The 19,416-nt window shown below is 27.0% G+C and overlaps 1 pseudogene; it reads left to right on the top strand.

Moving 5' to 3' along the window:
- Nucleotides 1-145: 145 nt before the first annotated feature.
- On the top strand, nt 146-5,700 carry LOC101501871 (uncharacterized; annotated as a pseudogene).
- The last annotated feature ends 13,716 nt before the right edge of the window (nt 5,701-19,416 follow it).

Below are 19,416 nucleotides of genomic sequence, written 5' to 3'. Positions count from 1 at the left end.
GCCCTTTAAAAAAATTGACTTGTCACGGATTATTAATTAATGCCACGGTCGATAATTTACTAGGCTTAATACCATGCTTTTAATGAAACTCAAATTCATATCAGACTTGGATCCTTACTGTAGATTCACAGGGGGTGGAGTTTCATAGGGAGGGGATAAAATGACTAAAATACCCTTATTAAAACTAAAAAATTACAACAATAAGATTCACGAAATCACGACAAACGCGCGACTGCCTCTGCCAGATCACGAATCGCTCCTCTGCTCGCTCTCGCATCTCTGTTCGCCGCAACCTCATCTGTCTCCAGATCGCGTTGCTACTTTGTTCAAAAGGTTCGAATTTCTATTTTGTTAGTGCTAATTTTTGTTAGTTTTGATTTTTGTTAACATGAAATTTAAAGCTTATTTTGGTAGTGTTAAGTTTGCACATAATGTGTTTGATTATATGTTCATATAAAAGTGTTTGAGTTTTTTGTTTGACTTTTTTTGTCCATATAAAGTGTTTTAGTTTTTATGTCGGCCACCCCAAGCTTTTCAGTTAAGTTCCGCCACTATTCATGTACACGATTTTATGCCAATTTGAAGAAGACCGGTAAATCTGAAAGCAGTGCTTCTCCCAACCTTTTCTTTTTCATTCTAATTCTTGACATTTAGTTTTTTTTTTCTTTCGAATTAGTCGATAGTTAGATTGAAAGATAAAAGGGGAAAGAATAAAGGTCGATTTGGCTTCAGTGAACACGGAAGCAAAATGAAGAAGCACGGAGCTCGAATGCCAAGTTCCACCGAAACCCAGTACGAGGAGAGTGAGACTGATGAGTCATTGTCTTCTTCTAGTTTGTCGGCAGATGTGGGTAGCTTCATAAAAATATTAGTTATTTGATTTTTAGAATTTTTTGAATTGTTATTGATTTTGATTTCACTGTAGGAGGATGAAGAAGAGATAAAGAAGGAGCTCGCTGATGTAACATTTGAGGAGTTGCAGAAAGCTCGATCAGATGGGTCACATGCGTTTTTCAAGAAACGAGGTGAAGACAACAAGTTAAAAAGGGCCAATAAGAATAGGTGTTGTATTTTTAATAACATAGTAATACTAATAGTTAGTTAACTGAGTGTTTTTTTAATTTCTTTTTCTAATGCTTGTGTGTCTGTCATACTATGTACAAATGAAATAATTTATAATGCTTGATTAGGCCAATGGAGGCTAGTAGCAAGAAGCCAGTTCCTACTTTTAGAGATGTCATCCAAGCTCCTAAGAAGGTGCATTTATTTTCTTACTTATGTAATTGAGTTCAATGATCGTTGCTGCTGTTTTGTGTTCTTTATTGATACATAGATAGATTAGTTTCACATTTCAAAATCATTATTTATGACTATCATTAGCTTGCAGTGTTTTTTTTTTGGGAAATGCTTTAGGCCCATTTGAAAGTTGTTATATATGATATGTAGTGGAAATTGTGTGGACTGTGGAATTTTAATTTTAATATGGATATGATGTTCTGTTTTATATATCTGGTTGGTTTTTTCTGAATGATGCATGCGCCTCTATTAATTTTCAGGTTGTACGTGATCCACGTATTGAGTCTCTTTGTGGTACACTTAACAATGATGGGTACGCTCATCTTTCGATGCGTAATTTATTCTGCTTTTTCTTGTTGTTGTGTTCATTTGTGTTGAGAAATGCTATTTTTTAATTGCAATCATCATGAAAAAGTTTAAGCATTTTAATGCCGGTGTAAAGCCATGCTGATTTTTAAAAAATCTTAATAAGTCACATATAATAATCTTTTCCCTGCCATTGAAAATTCTATTTCTACAAACTATAGCTCAAATCTTGATTCAAAATGTATTATTCTTTACTTTGTGCTAGAATCTGTCAGATAATATTGAAGGATTTTTATGCTGATTTTTAATTTTAGTGCATGGAAAAGAAGCACCAAGTTATTGATACATCTCCAGCCCATGGTATTAAAGAAATTCCGTAGGTTTTTACTTGGAAGCATCACATCAATTTTAGCCTGCTGATTTTGATTGTGTTTTCCATTTTAGAGCATGTCTAGCTCAGTACCTTTCCTTGAATATCTTTAACCCATGCTTTAAGATATTATGTTGGCCTTATCATTGTATGTGCATTTGCAAGCATGTAACTTATGGAGGGGCATTGGGTATTTTCTTTTTGTGTATTGCTACAGATAGTTCCTCTTAATTCTTGGTTTTTGCAATGCCGTTTCCTTTAAGTAGGCAACATTTGCTTGGAAATTAGTATTCAATTATACAGTTGATCAATCACAACTCTTAGGTTTATTGGCTTTTAAGTAGATTTTGTTTAATTATTTCTGGATTGTACTTGTGAACAATTTAATGCAAGTGCTTTTGATGTTGCTATTTTATTTTGAGAACCTGGGTTTAACTAAATTTGGAAGATTCTCTTGTTTCCTATTACGAGAACTGTGTATCACTAATAGTATATGTACTTGGACTTGCAGGTTTAAAAAGAGATACAATTTTTTATATGAATCACTTATTTTATGACTTTCCTCTCATGACATCTTTGGGGCATTGCAGGCTCTTAAAAAGGAATTGAAAAAATGTAAAGATTCCGAGCGCATAAGTGAAATAGAAGGACACATATCATGGATTGTAAGTACATATCTTTTGGAAGTCTGTCTTCTCCATCTATGCGTGTGACATTTATCAGTTTACTTGATCACATTTACATGTCTTTTCAGGATAAACAATTGAAATCTGATTCAACAAAGAATATTGAGACACAGATTTTGGCTAAGCACAAGAAGAAAGAGAGGGAAGCAGCAAAGCAGGGAAAACGTCCCTTTTATCTCAAGAAATGTAATTCTTCTCTTCCTTCCACGTCATTTTATCTCCCTTTTATCTCTTCATGTGTTAGAGAAATACAATCTCTGCTTATGTTAATTTTATTAGCTTTATCTGTACTCTTAAGAGAAGTTCCACGCTGAATCCAAAATGGGACGTATTCAATATTTGGAGTCAAAACTGCAAGAATAGAATAGTTCTTATAAAAATTAATTAATTTCAATTGAATTATGTTAGTTCCTTTTTCATTTGTAGCACACTGGTGATATTAGTGACAATATGTTCAATAGTTTTGATGTTGGTAATCTGTAAATATATTTTTGTTAATAAAAAATGATAGGAACTCGAATTTAGAAAGAAAAAGAGATTGTATTTTTGATTGAAAATAGAAATATTACATAAGATGAACCCCTGTAATCCTAGAGCAAATGCTCCTCATAATAGAGATGATATTCTCTTTGTCCAACCCCTAAGGTTGATAGGACACCAAGGACAAATAGGTATGATGACCCAATCAATGTGCCAAACTCACTTACTTCACACAGTTTCTGTTAGGACTTAGATAAAGGAGAATTAGGGAGTAGAAGTAGTTAATTGGTTGAGGTGATATAAGTCGTTGGACTATTATGTTTGTTAGTGATCCTTTTCCTTCATTATCCTAAGTGTACATGGAAGCTATAAATAAAGGTTTCATCCCTTATGAAAGTATCTTTTATCAAATATAAAAATTGAGTATTGTAAACCATTGTAGGAGCGTATCTGCTCTTGTGTATCATTTTCTTTGCAGAGATTCTCTCCCATTATTTCTTATATTTTTTTCAAATATTAGTGTCTTTCCTCTAAATCCTTGGAATCAAATTCTTGGGTTTCTAACAGTTTCTAGAAAGCGAGGGAATAATAGTCGGTTAGAGTCTTCCATGATTTTAAGGGATTTTCTGTTATAAGTATGAGGGAAGGGTAACGCGGGAAGTTTCATTTAGAAAAGTTGTTAGCAAAGTATAAGGAGAAGAAATTCTCTGGTTAGGAGTGCATAGAACTTTGGTTTATGCATTCTATTTTCTGTTTTTCCACCACCACTGTAAGAGATTCCTGCTCAACCATTTCCAATAAATAATATACAATTTCTTCCCTTAAAATTGTGAGTTCTATCAAAGGGCCCATCCAAAAAGATACTGAATGCCTTCCTTTTCATTTTCTCTCCCTATATTCCGTCGCCGATTCCCCCACCAACCGCCACATAAGCAATACTCACCAAACTTCCCTTGTCATTCCGACTATTATATTAGGCCCAAACTGGTGGTATCCTTGGTTCCTTAGACTACCATCCGTTAGAAAAACAACCTTGTCCCCAAGGTTGAGATGAAGAGATTGCTTGGGTGAATGCATTTCAACCTTGTTCCCTAAGCATTATCTGTAGCACTAAATATTGTCTATCTTTGTTGCTGGCCTGTATAACCCTATTCACAATCATGCATTGGGTGGAATCCAACTTTAATTTAAGCAAACAAGCCTTTTTACCTGATTTGTTTGTTTTGTTTTCCTCAAAGCAAAATTTGCACAGAAGCATAGTATGTACCATTCTCTAATTTACCCATTAAGCTATGTATTTTTTGCTTAAGGTTTTAAATCAATTATTTTATTGTTGTCCAAGGGTCATTGGACTGTAGCTTCCACTAAATAAAGACTAGTTTGTGTGAAATTTTAATTTAATTGCTATGACCAATAAACTTTTTATTGCTTATTCTTTGTAATTAAGTAATATTTTATTCTACTAGGAAACTTAACCTTTCATCATAATCTATGGATATACTTAATAGATTTAGCTAATAAAATTAATAATTTAGCCTTTTTATTTTTGGAATTTTATACCGGTCCTATTTAATATTCTAATCCACTAATGGCACAAAAATTATCATGTTGTGATTTCCTATCCACAGGCTTCTTATTTATAAGACACCCATTCCATAAAACAAACTTATAAGACACTTAGATAAGCGTTTATTCAACTTAGAAGGAATGGCAATATTGTGCATATACTCATTCTCTATCTCTGTCTCTCATTCAAACATATATGGGGAAATAATTCTAGGGATGATAGAGTTCTTTGGCAATTCGTTGAATCCGAAGGTTAATTATTGGTATCAAATATAAATGAAGTGAAAAACATATCAAACAAATAAATTTAAATAAAATGAAATATCAACTATAAATAATGATTTTTTTTTTGTTTCTTGCAGCTGAAATTCGAAAGCAAAGGCTTATTGAAAATTATAATCACCTCAAGGTATGCCTCTTTGAGCACCGCAATATTCCCCATTTACTTTGTCCCCATCTTATTATGTCATTTATTACTTTTCTTTTCCATTAATTCTATCTATTCACTATTTTCAGTCGACTGGAAAACTTGAATCGTATATTGAGAAAAAGAGGAAGAAGAATGCTGCAAAGGACCATAGATTTATGCCATACCGTAGACCTGGTGACAATTTGGAATAAGGTTGTTATCCTTGTACTGGAATTTTGCTGCCGAAAAAAATTGTTTTATACATTTTGTCTAACAACATCTTTGGGTTTTGGAGACAATCTCTTGTAGAACATCCCACAGGTTCTGGCTTTTGTGGTAAGTTTGTAGTCTTGTATATTCTGTAAGATTTACCAACAACCAATTATTTTGGGGATAAGAATGGTGACCTTTATGAAATCAAGTTGCATAATTGGGAAATGAAGAGGTATCCCTTGGTTACAAAGCAATCGCTGATTTTTTAGTATTAATGTGGCACATGTCTTCGCAATTATCATAGTCCCCTTTGTTTTTGCTATTTTTACATTAAGGATATGCTTTAGTTTCATCAAGGAGTTTTTGTTTTAGAATTTTGATCAAATATCATAGCTATGTGTGATTCTTATATTAAGATTTTTAAGTATTCCACCCCGCCCACATTCGCCAAAGAAACCACTTAATCGACCTCCCTTTTTGTGCTGGATTTTAATTTTCTACTTTTTATTTTTTATAGCAATTTTAATTTTCTACCTGATATTAATCACTAGCAGCTATAATTTTATTTTGTTTTGTATCAAACACTAGATGTTTGTTTGGAAGTTACTTAAATAAGAAAGGGTTAAATATGGTTACGTCATAATTTGTCCCATTGTTGCCATGAAAGTGTAAATATTCTCTAGGAATTCGAATGTTCTTACGAGGAATTCGAAATCACTTTAAAACATTGTTTTCGAAAGAGGGTTTTTAGGGTCTCGAAGGAAAAACTTATATGCACTTAAGGAATTAGTTCGAATTGTTATTTAGAATGTTTCATTTTATCGTCAATTTAAGTTTTTTTTATCTCTTTTGATTAACTACGATAAACTAACCAATAAATCATATGTTTAATTGTACTTTTGACTCTACTTTGTTAATGGTATGATTTTGACTCCATAGTTTTAATCGGGTGAATTTGTTCCCATAGTTTTCCCATTTCTGATTTCATAGCAGTGCATTCAGATTTTCATAAACATTGACTAAAGTGGTGCTGACATTGATATAATAATAAAATGTATGATGTTGCAACAGATATAAAATCAACCTATTAAATAAACACAGATGTAGTATTTAGCAGTTAAGTGTAATTGAAATGTGAGTTGTGTTTATTTTTAGTTGTGATTATGTGTAATTTTGTGTTTATTTTTAGTTGTGAGTTGTGGTAATGTGTAATTTTAAAAAGTTAAGTTTATGTAATGTTTCAGTTTAATACCAATGTGATTTCAGTTTAATTCCCATTAAATTCATGTGCTTATAAACATTTTATTTTTCCAACTAGTTTATAGAAATTTCAATTTGTTCCAATTCCTTTGTTGGATGAATCCTTCAACTAGTTTATAGAAATTTTATAGACAATTTGCAAGTTGCAAACACTAGTTGAAGGATCTCTAACTTTGAGGTGATTGGAACATGTAAACAATAAAAAATGGCATATTAAACAACTTTAAACCCTTAGAATTGTTTTTGAATCAAAATATCAAAAGGTAACTTCAGTAGCTATTACAATAGCATCAGCAAATGACTAAAAAAACAACACAAAGTATACTTAAAAATAACTAAAAGCACACCGTAAAAATCCAGTAACGGTTTGTGTATAAGACCTGTAGCTATTTAACCTTAATTTCTATAGCTTAACTATACTCTGTAATGAATGTGTTGTTGAATCAGTCAATTTTATTTTTATTTTATGAATTTAAGTACCAAAATTATATTTTCTTGTGTAAATTTTTTTTAATCGTCTTATGTATAAAATTATTTGAAATCGCAAACGAAAAATTTCAGATATTTTAAATCCAGTGAGCAGTTTTACTATTTGCAAAATTTTAAAATGACTTTGTTTGCAACATATTTTTTCACCTCAGTAAGAAATTTTTTTTTACCTTAGTTACCACAAGTTCCCTCGTTTATCCAAGTAAGAAAAATTTGTACTTTTACAACAATATAAAAACAGTAATGTTTTATGTTAAATTAAAAAATAAAATATGCGCAATTTTATAACAATAATAGTTTTTTCATTTTATTCAATTCAATAAATTAAAAGACTATTGAAATTAGAATATCTAAAAAGAAAATTATTATTCAATATTATAATATTATGAATATCAAATTGAATTTTTTAAATAAATATAATTTACATGCAAGGGAAGTTTTAATATTTACATATAGTATATACTATATCTTTATTTAAAGTATCTAACATATAAATTATAATTATTTAGTTACTGATGATTTTTAAAAAAAAATTGAATTTATATATTTAGAAGTGTTAATGAATTTTTTAAATATAAAATTATTTTATTACTTATTTGATTTATAAGTAATTTATTTTGCTAATTTATAATTTTTTTAAATATTATTAGATAATTTAAAATAATAAATATAATTGTTTGATGATGATAATTTTACCATTTAAATATGATTTATGTTCTATCTTATCATGATGAAGTATGCACAACAAATATAATATATGATAAAGTAACGTTATCTTTTGTGGAACAAGAACATAACAGGACAAATGTTTATTATGTCTATATCATATATTATTTTTATCATTCTCTATATCACCTCTTGTCTATATTTAATTCTAACCATAAGATAATTCCTTAAAGTTTGTGCACACATATTAAATACTAATAAAATTAAATAAGTGCATATGTTTCCATTCTTATTTCATCTAACAAAGGTAAAGTTCATTAAATGCATATTTATGATTTTGGCAAGGGCTTATTTGATAGTTAAAATATGATAAGTTATCATATCATATCTAAATTTAAAATTTAATAAACAAATATAATACGATAAGTTAATGTTGAACTCTATTTCATTTGGCCTCTCTAGTAAAAATCATTCTAATTATGAGTTTTGTTAATTTATTTACTTGGTTAGTCTTATATAAATATAATTTAAAATATAAAAAAAAATTGAAATCGAATAAAACATAAAATAAATTAAAAACAATAGTTTTGATATTAAATTTAAAAATAAAAAAATTAATAATGAATTTTACAAATATATAATCGTCGTTGCATTTTCTTCCTCATCACTATATATTATATTATTTGTTTACTTACCATCGTTATCTTTCAAAAAATGCCGCTACACCTCCAAGTCATGACCAACTATGAGATTTAAATTATCGTCACTAACAATAATATTTGAATATGTCATGTTCTCATTTGACAGCGATCACTCCAAAAAAATACAATACAAATATATGAATAATGATTATCTTTCTTTGTTGTTATGTGTAATTTGAATGAGATGAGGTGAATCCCAAAACCTCGTTAATTCCACTTTTAGAGCTCATAGATGAATGATTTATGCTTGTAGGTTGTACAAGACACACCGAAGACTCTTAAGTTTGACCATTCCATGCATTGATATTAAATGTATCTTTATGAGCAATAGGTTTGAGATAGTGAAAATAATGTGTATTCTAAGTAACTTGGATTTCGTTTTCTTAAAGTGTCTAAGGAATGATTTCTGAATCACCAAATTCTCGATCTTCTACCTCATAAAATTATGCTTCAAAGTCTAGCAACATGGGGCTCATATGATCTCAACATGGATGTGTCATATGGTCCTCCAAGGAAGCCATGCTCCAACTCCTCCCAACCTTATTCCATATGTTCATCCTCTCTACGCTGCTCAATATTATCTTTCTAAATAGGTCGGTACAAGTTTGGTCAACTCTCGTATTCATAGATACAATAGGTTGAACTCGAACTCTTTTTCCCTAAAACAAATAATTAAACCATCTCGACCTCTACTTCTAGCCACTAAATAAAAAACAAATATAAATTAAAACATAGAAAATAAAAAAAAAATAAAAAAAAATAATAAAATGGGTTGGAACTATTTTGAAAAAGGAAAAAATTTGGTATACTAAAATAAGTACCAAATATTTCAACATCAAAATGTTTAGTATAGTGTAATATACCGGCTCTTTTAAAAAAATAAATGTTTGATATTATAAAAATGTTTTTAATTCATTCAAAATAATCAAACACTTTATTTTTAATTTTCTTATACCTTTGCACACTTTATTTTAGTATTTCAACCCTCTCATTAGAACTAACACAAACATCATATTTACGTGTCACGTGTAACATTATCAACACCGTCTCTTGTTTATGTGGCACTTATAACTTCAGTGGATAATTTTGGAATAATTTTGATGGAGTGATCAACGTTAAAGAAAAAATAGAGATTATTTTGTAATTTTTATGAAATGAGGGACTAAATTAATAAAACAACAAAATTTGGACCAAATTGGGTATTTTTTTATTCTCGGGAGAATCCAAATTGATTACCATATCCAAATATTCGGCTGGGCACTCGGTTTGAACCAAACCCAAATATTCGCCTTAAACTGTTTCCATCAGCCTCAACAACATCTTATTCAATCCACACTTTAAAGATACTTCAATTTAAGAGAGATACTATATTTTTTAGTATTGGTCATTATAACTATAACATTGTATAACTAACACACCGATATTTTATTTTTAATATTTTAATATAGAATTAATATCAATAAAAATGATATGGAAATTATTTTACTATTTTTAGACGTATTAAACAATTAAATAATAAATACTTAAATTCTAATTTAACTGATGAATATCAATATTATTAAATTAAATTTCTTATATTAAATTTAAACTCAAATTTCACAATTGCATAAACTAATTATAATAAAATTTGTTATCTCTTCTAGAATAAAATAAAGTATTACAATAATTATTGACCACCTTAAAAGTCACAGTATTATAAAGTTTTGACGTACATAAAATATTCAGCCAGTATATAGTATATGGACTTTAACGATGGAGTTGTCATATTAACTATTTGTTATGTTTTAATTTGTGATTGAGTAAAGTACTGTCTGCAAGGTGGCAACAGGTTGGTTTTTAATTGGTAACCGATTCGAAGTGCACACCAAGTTAGATTACTTAAATACAAAAAATGTCGACTTTGAGTATTTTGATAAATTCATTAACATATGCATTTGCATTAGTTAATTTGGACTTGACTTTGTCGCAATTTACGAATTTGTATGTATATGAATTGTCAATATTTCATTACGTTTGCAAATAAGGAGATGTTTTGGTGCTCCAAGCGGTGGGTTTCCATGTTATCTTTGTCCAAATAAATTAGCCAAGAAAAGTCAATTCCATGAACATTGAATAAGTGTCATTTTAATAAATAAAAAAATTATTTTTAAATAAATATCATTTTTAATTTTTAATTCAATTCTAAATTATTTTATTCTATACTACTTTCTAATAATTACTATATATACAATTTTTGCACGTGGATTTTGGCTAAAATCTATTTTGAAATGATGAGATTCTTAAAAAATTAAGAATAAAGAAAAAAATTAGAGAGGAGAGATTATTTAATAAAGTCTGGAAGAGATGGAAAAAGAGAGGTGAGAAGTAAATACTTTATTCGATTTATTTATAAATAAAGTAAAAAAATACACATTTAATTCAAAAAAAAGGATGATTTTTTAATGATTTTATGTTTGACTCATAATTTATTTTTTCTTTGAAAAACTCACATTTCATCAATCTTTTTTATCTAAAAAAAATCGAAGCAGTAAAAGTAGTTAAAAGTGAGAAAGGATGAAAAGAAAAAAACAATTGAAAAAATTATGGGATAGAAGGACAAGGTGAGGAATATATAGAAAATTATTGGCCCGTTTCTATTTACAAAAACGTCTTGGCCCAATCTTCATTTTGTTAACTCTACCAAGTCTACTATCAATATATCAAAAGAAAAATAAGTGTTATTAAAATTAATAGTACAATCCATTTGAAACTTAGTTTTTATATTTTATTTAAGGACTCAATAATAATATACTTTATTTTTTAGTTCAAATAAAAAACTGTAGAAAAAAATTACGTATTCATAACCATAAGTAAAAAACAAAAAATTGAAAAGAAAAAAAAAACTACAAATGAAATATAATTGTCATCTGTATAATTGATCTCTAAGTAAAAACATCATTGAATGTATTAACTAAACAATAATATAATTACACAAAAAGAGATATGTAATTTCAATTTAAAGTTATATAAGTGTCATTTAACATTAAAGTTTTAGCAGAGTTATTAAGATAGAAATTAAAGAATCTTATGAGTTGAATATTTATCAATGATAAATATAAAAAAAATGAATGGATAAAATTTATTGGTCATTCTTTTTCTTCTATCTTTCTATTTCAAACACTATTATAAAATACGAGACAAATATTTATCAACAATAAATATAAAAAAATTATGTGACAAATATTTGACACTAATACATAAAAAAAAGTACAAAATAGATATTTGTAAGTAATGAATATAAAAAAATTATGGAAAGAGTATTTGCACTAATATATACAAAAACACTGAACAAATATTAAACATTGATAAATATTAAAAAAAATGCAACACAGATCTTTGTCATTGTAAAATATAAGCAAAATATTGGATAAATATTTTTTACTAATACAAAAAAAAAAATTGTCAATAATAAATATAAAAATTTGTGGAACAAATGTATGTCATTAATACATTAAAAATACAATAAATATTTATCATTAATAAATATTAAAAAAAAACATGAGATATTTATTTGTTATTCATATATATAAAAAAAAAACACTGAATTAATACTTTAACTGTTAGATTATTAAAAATATTTAACATTTATTATAATTATTTATAAAATCATCTATATAATTAGTTATAATTGACCAACTGTGTAAAATTTGTACATACGCTTACAAATTTAATTTTTTTGACTTAGTTGTAGTTTCAATCTATTTTTTTGGACTGATTTATAAAATTGATTTTTCCATTTTAAAAATCGACAGTTTTGATTCATCTCTATAATTTTCTAATTAAAAAATAATAACATAGAACACTTTATATAACATGATATATGATATGATGATATAGAATGAATAATACTCATAAAATTTAAATAAAATATTATAAAAATTTAAAATATAATTTCTTTCATCTTTTTATGATAATTAATAACATATTAATTAATAATTAATAGTATATGAATAATTAAATGAAGCTCATTTTTTTACCTAATGTTTTGGGTGGAAGATCTTAACCGATGATAACAAATGTTGGAAAACAAAGAGTAGTAAAAAAAGCAAAGTAGTGCTTTCTTATTCATTAATTTTGTCCACTAGTTGTGGGTTCTTTCTTTTTGTAGTGTTGGGAAAATAAAATCCAAATTTAGATCCTGTTGTGGTTTTCTCTTTACAATTCATTTACCGTCAGTTTGCTTCACGTTTATAGAGTATTGATTTTGAAAAAATTGATAATTTGCACTTGATTTTAGTTAAAAATAAATTAAAATATTTTTAAATATATTTATGTAAAAAGTGAGTTGAATGATAAATTATATGTTAAAACTAATTTTTAATTTTATTAAAATTAAATTTTGAAACAATATAAATTTTGACCTTTTTAAAAGTGAAATTAAACATAAAGTTAATCAAATAAAGGTTGAATCCATTTCAATCACCACTATTTAAACACACCATTGACTTTTCTTTATATTTTAACTCTTTATTTCTTTTTTATGTTTAATGGTTGAGATTACATTTGGAAAAAATTAAGAAATTTTCTAATTAAGAGTATCTATTTTTATATCGAACATAAGTGGACTATAGCTCAATCAAATGATAAATTTAGTTATAAGAAAACAAATGGGATCCAAGGATGGATTTAAGGATAAATTAGTTTGTCTTTAGTTGATTTGTGTTTTTTATTTTATTTTATTACGTTTTCAATAATAATTGTACAAGTTTCAACGGTTAGATTTCTTTAAATATAAAAATAATATTTTAAAACTCGTGTGTTTCATTTTCAAATATTTAAAAATTATTATTTTTAATATAAATTTTTAGTTTTTATTTTCTTTAACATGTGTTCTTTATAATATTTATCACTAAATCACAATTTCTCTTTTACTTATTTTTTTCTTCATTTTTTCTATCTATCAATTATTTATTTTCAACATCTTTTGTCTTGAGTCTAAGATAAAAATGACATATTTTTTATATTCTTTAACGAGTGTTCTTTAGAATATTTATATTCTTTAACAAGTATTCTTTAGAATATTTACCAGGATAACACAATTTCTCTTTTACTTTTCTTTTTCATTTTTTCTATCTGTCTATTATATTCTTTTTAATATCTTGTGTCCTGTGTCTATGATAAAAATGAGAAAAGGTGATAATTCAAATTCTGAAATCTAAGAGAGGAAAACTATTATAACCGCATATCCAAATAATATTATTAACACATACAATATTTTTACAGTTGCTACAGAAGAACGCAACACTTATCAATAATTAAATTAATTAAAACTCAAAAGATTTCTTTGATCCAACTTGTCCAAACACAAAAGCTAATTAGGAAAAAAGACAATGTAAATCAAAGTTAGTGGAGAAGCCTCTTTCTAAGTGTAAATTTAATTATCTATCTTTTCATTTGTAATAATTATATAAAAATATTTACGATTTCTTTATACCATTCAACACCTTATGTTTATTTTTTTTATTTATTTCTTTTTTGCATCGTGGCCACAATTAAGTTGACAACCATAAAAAATGATAAAACCATGACGAAAAAACAAAACAATCGTAAATCATTGAAGGAAACATGGTTCAGATCTTGTGGGCTTGAACTGAACCAGCCCAAATAAGGGAAAAACCAAACAAACATGAATTAAAAACTAACAAACTATGTTATTCGATATATTTCTGAGTTTTGTAGAGGGGGTGTATTTATAAAAATATGTTTTTGTTTTTTCCTCTGCCATGCTTCTACCATATGCCGATATGTTATTCGCTATATTTATATGATCGAACATCCTCAAAGACGATTAACAACTTCTAATATAAATTAAATTTTCGGCACCATTATAAATAAAAATTAATTATTTTAATTCAGTTAACATTAATATTTTTAATATATTTTTATTTTTTAAAAAAATATTTAATTTGAGTAGAATAGTGTTTGACATTAAAAAAATAGTTTAGTAATTTAAATTATATTTTACATAAAATTTAAAAATTAATTTAACTTAATTAATTTATTTTATTTTAGAAGAAATGATAAATTATACTATAATTAACTCACAAAACTATATGTATCGAGTTTGAACCTGAGACGACGACGTTCAATTTAACAACAGTATTTATCAATTAAAAAAAAACTTAACTAAATATTTTAATAACTATAAAATTAATTATTTTTACTTATAATAGTTACATGATGGAGTGCATTAAAGATTAAAATTTCACAATTGTAAAGAAAAGTACAAAGCTCACTCCTGAATTTAACAAACAAAGTGATGTTTTCCTTGATATAATAATGATGATTCAAGAAAGCTAGAAAGAAAAACAAATAAAAAGAGCGTGACTAGAGAAGCATTTAGAGCCTTGAAGAAAAATGTGCTTACTTGTTGCTTTAGTAAAGATTGAGGCACTCATCGTCCTCCTTTTTCACACAAATTTTAGATTCTTTATGTGGCAGAACAAAACAAGTTAATTATACCTCAAAAGTCATCTAACACTTTTCCTGTCCCTTCATTCAGATGCCGTGGGGAGACATACAACTTAGAAAAACAGTCTCAATCAATGTCGCTGATTTTCCATTTTTCCTGGGAGTATTTATTGTGTAGACACATATTTATATGTGAATAAAGACTATGTATTATATTTTTAATATTAAACTGTGATTATGTTAAAATTAAGTTTGTATAAGACTCGGTTTCTTCCACCAACTCATCTTGGTTTGTAAATAACGAGTTGTATTTAATAGAATTTCACAAAAATAGAAACACAAAAAAAAAATTAAATAAATAAATAAAGACAAATGTAGAAAATATATCATGTTCATATTATGTATCAAATTACTCTTTCTATTTCAAATTACTTTAATAATTTTTTATTATTATTTTATGTTATTATTAATTCACTTTATCCAAAAAAGATTATCAATAAGATCACAAACTTAGTAACTTAGGGTTTAATAAAACAATATTATGAGTTACTACTCTTGAATGAATTAACAAGTGGTAACTATAGGTGATTTGACGTCTCGTCTTGGGACCAACTCGGTATCTTCTTTATTTCATCTTGTCCTTATTAAACTCGCAATTCATTGGGTTTGGTCAAATTAAGGAACAAATTAGGGTCTAAAAATTGGTCTCGTCAAATATTGGGACCGAGTGAGGGACAGATCAAACCTAATCTAATTTGTCCTTTGTCCACTTCTAGTTAAATAATTTGATACAATATCGACATTTGTCAGTTGAATTAGTACTTAAGGACACATTCAATGTTATTTAGGTGATGATTTGGATTTACATTTATTTAAAGATTATCTATGAATTGAGGATTTAGTGAAGAAGGGTAAACAATCGTTTTAATCCTTGAAATTATATGACACTATTATTTTGGTATCAAATTGAGCAAAAAACTCAAACTAATCATCAATCATCAAAACAATTTATAAAAGATGCAAATTATTATCATAAATATCAGTGAAATATACAATTTATTGTCAAAATAGTTCACACCCGTTATAAAGTAAAGAATTAAATTGACTAACAATTCGATGACTAATTTGTTTTTTTTGTATGCTGAATTAGATATCAAAATGACAACATTATATACTTTCTGATTCTAAAATGATGGTATACGCATATATTAATCGATCAAAACTCAATAGTCGATATCAATTAATTACTACATGTAAAGACATGATTTTTTAAATGCAGTACATTCAATGTCGTCTAATTTTGAAAAAGATTCGTCTACGATCTATGAAGTACGAAGAACGATACAAATATTAAATACAACATTGACACGTTAACACCAATAATAACTTTAAAAAATAAATTAATTAAATGTGATTAAAATAGTCGATACATACGTGTTGAACATTAAAACACATGTTCAATTAAAGGGGTTGAAGATTTATTTTAGACGGAGAGAACAATTGAAATAAAATAAAAAAACTTCATGGGAGTTAAAGATCAACGAGAAAGTCCATTAGAATATTAATTAATTAACCATGCTTAATTTTCCTGTCATAGAAAACAATTGTAATTAGAAGATAGAAACCATATGAATTACGATTGTTATTTTGATGAGAAAGCAGAGGTACTTAGCTGAAAATAGACACCCTTGGTTGCCTAATAAAGTGAGTTAGACGATTCTAATGATATGCATATAGATAATACATACAAAAACAAAAGTGTAATCTTCATAATTGATTTACGGAAGTGACCTAATTCATAACATAGCTGGTCGGTACTCCCACATATCCATTCAATGGCCAATAGATTTCAATCTTTTTATGGTTTTTACTTACTTCATAATAATAATAATAATAAATAAATAAATAAATAATACACAATTTCAAATTCCTTACGCATGGAAAATGATTGACATGTACACTAAGACAAGTCATCGTGTGGGTGACGGTGTACAATTTTGACTATTCAGTTATTCATCTCATTCAATTTTTCAACGCCCCTTACCACAATTAAGCCATATTCTTTTCCTCATTTTCTGATAATTATGTTTTTGCTCACTTCATTTTAAAAGAAAGTCGATAGATATCTTGCATCAACAACCTATTTTAAAAAAAATACATACATCAATTAAGTGGATTGTACTTTTCTAAAGTAAAAAATATCGTTGATAAATAAATTAATTATTAATATTATATGCATATATATAATTAATCATAATTATAATTTTAATATTTGATTTTTTTTATTTTATTAATTTTTTATCTAAAAGAGTTAAATCCCAACCACAATTACTTTAAATCATATACTCTTACCGTGTTATAAATAAATAAATAGACTACTTTTGTATGTATTGAAAAATGTAATTAATTTTAATATATAAATTAAATTTATTAAATTATCTATTTTTAGTGTTAAATATTTAATTATCTATATTAAATACTTTGAATTAAATAAAAAGGTATATTATAAATAATTACATTAGATTATTCTAGAGGAAATATGTCCTGCGGATTCTGTTTTTGGTGAGGTGCAATTGGGTTATAGAACTAATTTCAAGCCAAGATGAAACAAGTTTTTCACTCTTTTGGGCGAGAGAAATTTTTCACTTCATACCATTAATCTTAAAAAAAAAAAGAAACATGAAGCATTAACATGGTGATCAAGATTAGTATAAATTTGCTTGTGACTGAAATGAAATCTGAAAATCCTTGCCTTTGTGACCTCATTGGCTAGGAAGGTCTATATCCACCATTAATATCAAACCATGAACCATTAATGTTTCTTTTATTAATTAAAAAGATATGATTGTGCCATATACATCAAGAGCAAGCATGCGCAGGTGTTTAGTGCACTCACTAATTAATTATACTATAAACTATACTCTAATGGACCCTACGAATCAGAAAGGAATAGAAAATTAATATCACACCTAATAGCTGTGACCTCATATCAAATATTTATGGTCCATATTAATTTTAGCAAATTAAGGTTGCCAAAGGTCAGGTAACATCGTTTATAAACACTATAACATATATTTAATTATCTACTATATATTACCGCTAATTACCAATTTGGTCATAAAAAATTGTAGAAAGCCAGATAATATGGTATTCCAAAATCCTTTATAAAATAAAAAATCTCAATGACATCAGTTCCTTCGAGTTAATTTTCTAAGTATTAAAATTAACTGATTCAAAATGAATATTTTTTTTTAAATTAAGAAGTTTTTAGTTAATTTCTTATACGTACGTACCAAAGTTACAATTTACATTGCTAAGTTCATAATTGATGATGAGCGCAAGTGAGAGAGTGATAAGTGAAATCAAACATTGACGAAACAAATGTTATTTGTCTCCTTCTCCCCTTCTCATGTGATGGTACGTTATCAATATTTTATTTCATGAAATTTGGTCACGACGTTGATGTTCATTCATTAATGAATCATGGGGTGGGATCTGACTATTAATTACCAGCATAAAATAAAATCAGAACAGAGTAAAAAATTAAAGTTGAAACGTGGCAGCAGACGAGGATAAAAGTTTTTTAATATAAAAAATATCCAACGAGTTATCATTATTATTATTATTATTAAATAAATACTAACAAATATTCAGAGACACTTGCTATTAGAGATAAAAAAAGAAATATATTTTTTGAAAGTTGTATATTTAATCTTTAAAATTTTTAAAATTATCCTTTTTTTATATATATTTTTATTTCTTTAATAAATGCATTTAGACCATCTACAATAGAACACCAATGTTTGAACTGTTGTAAAAGTTCCATTTGTACATATAATTTATTTTATAATTTTTTAGTGAGAATTCTTAATAAATACTCAATCTTTTCAACTCAACACCTATAAAAAATAGTAAATATATCATATTAATAATGTTATATCACTACATTTTAAAAAACACTAACTTATTTTAATACAAATTTTGTGTACAAGTTCCATAAAAAGTAAAGAGAGAGATGATGATCATATAATTGTACCATTCTCCATAAACATCAAAACAAATTTCTCTACAATAAAAATATCTATTTAACTTTGTACTAATACTAAATAGATAAAAACACCTATTATTATGGACCACTTTTATTAGTAAGACATTTATTGTTATTATCGAAGAGAGACGTTTGTAACCTGTTTTTTTTATTTTTTTTTATCTCAAGGATAAGTTTGTAACTTGTTAGTGGTCGAATAATGTGGAGAGAAGTTAATAGGTTATGGTGTTTGCCGATGATAAGTCATTAGATAGACGCAATAAGAGCATTTCCATTTCACTGCCAAAGTTAATTACGACTTATTAATCATAATTAACCGCATAATTTTGAATTTTCGGTTTGAGGGCCTACCTACTAATACTATTATTTTTACTAATTCCTGCTAAACTCCAAAAATCCTCACCTCTCTAACTTCGAATTTCAACACCCTTCAATAGCATGTGTTGAATTTTTTTAAGTAAATAATTAGAGAAAAT

This window comes from Cicer arietinum, chromosome 8 (genome assembly GCF_000331145.2).
Source record: "Cicer arietinum cultivar CDC Frontier isolate Library 1 chromosome 8, Cicar.CDCFrontier_v2.0, whole genome shotgun sequence".
NCBI classification, from domain to species: Eukaryota; Viridiplantae; Streptophyta; class Magnoliopsida; order Fabales; family Fabaceae; genus Cicer; species Cicer arietinum.
This window is presented reverse-complemented; position numbering and strand designations above follow the sequence as displayed.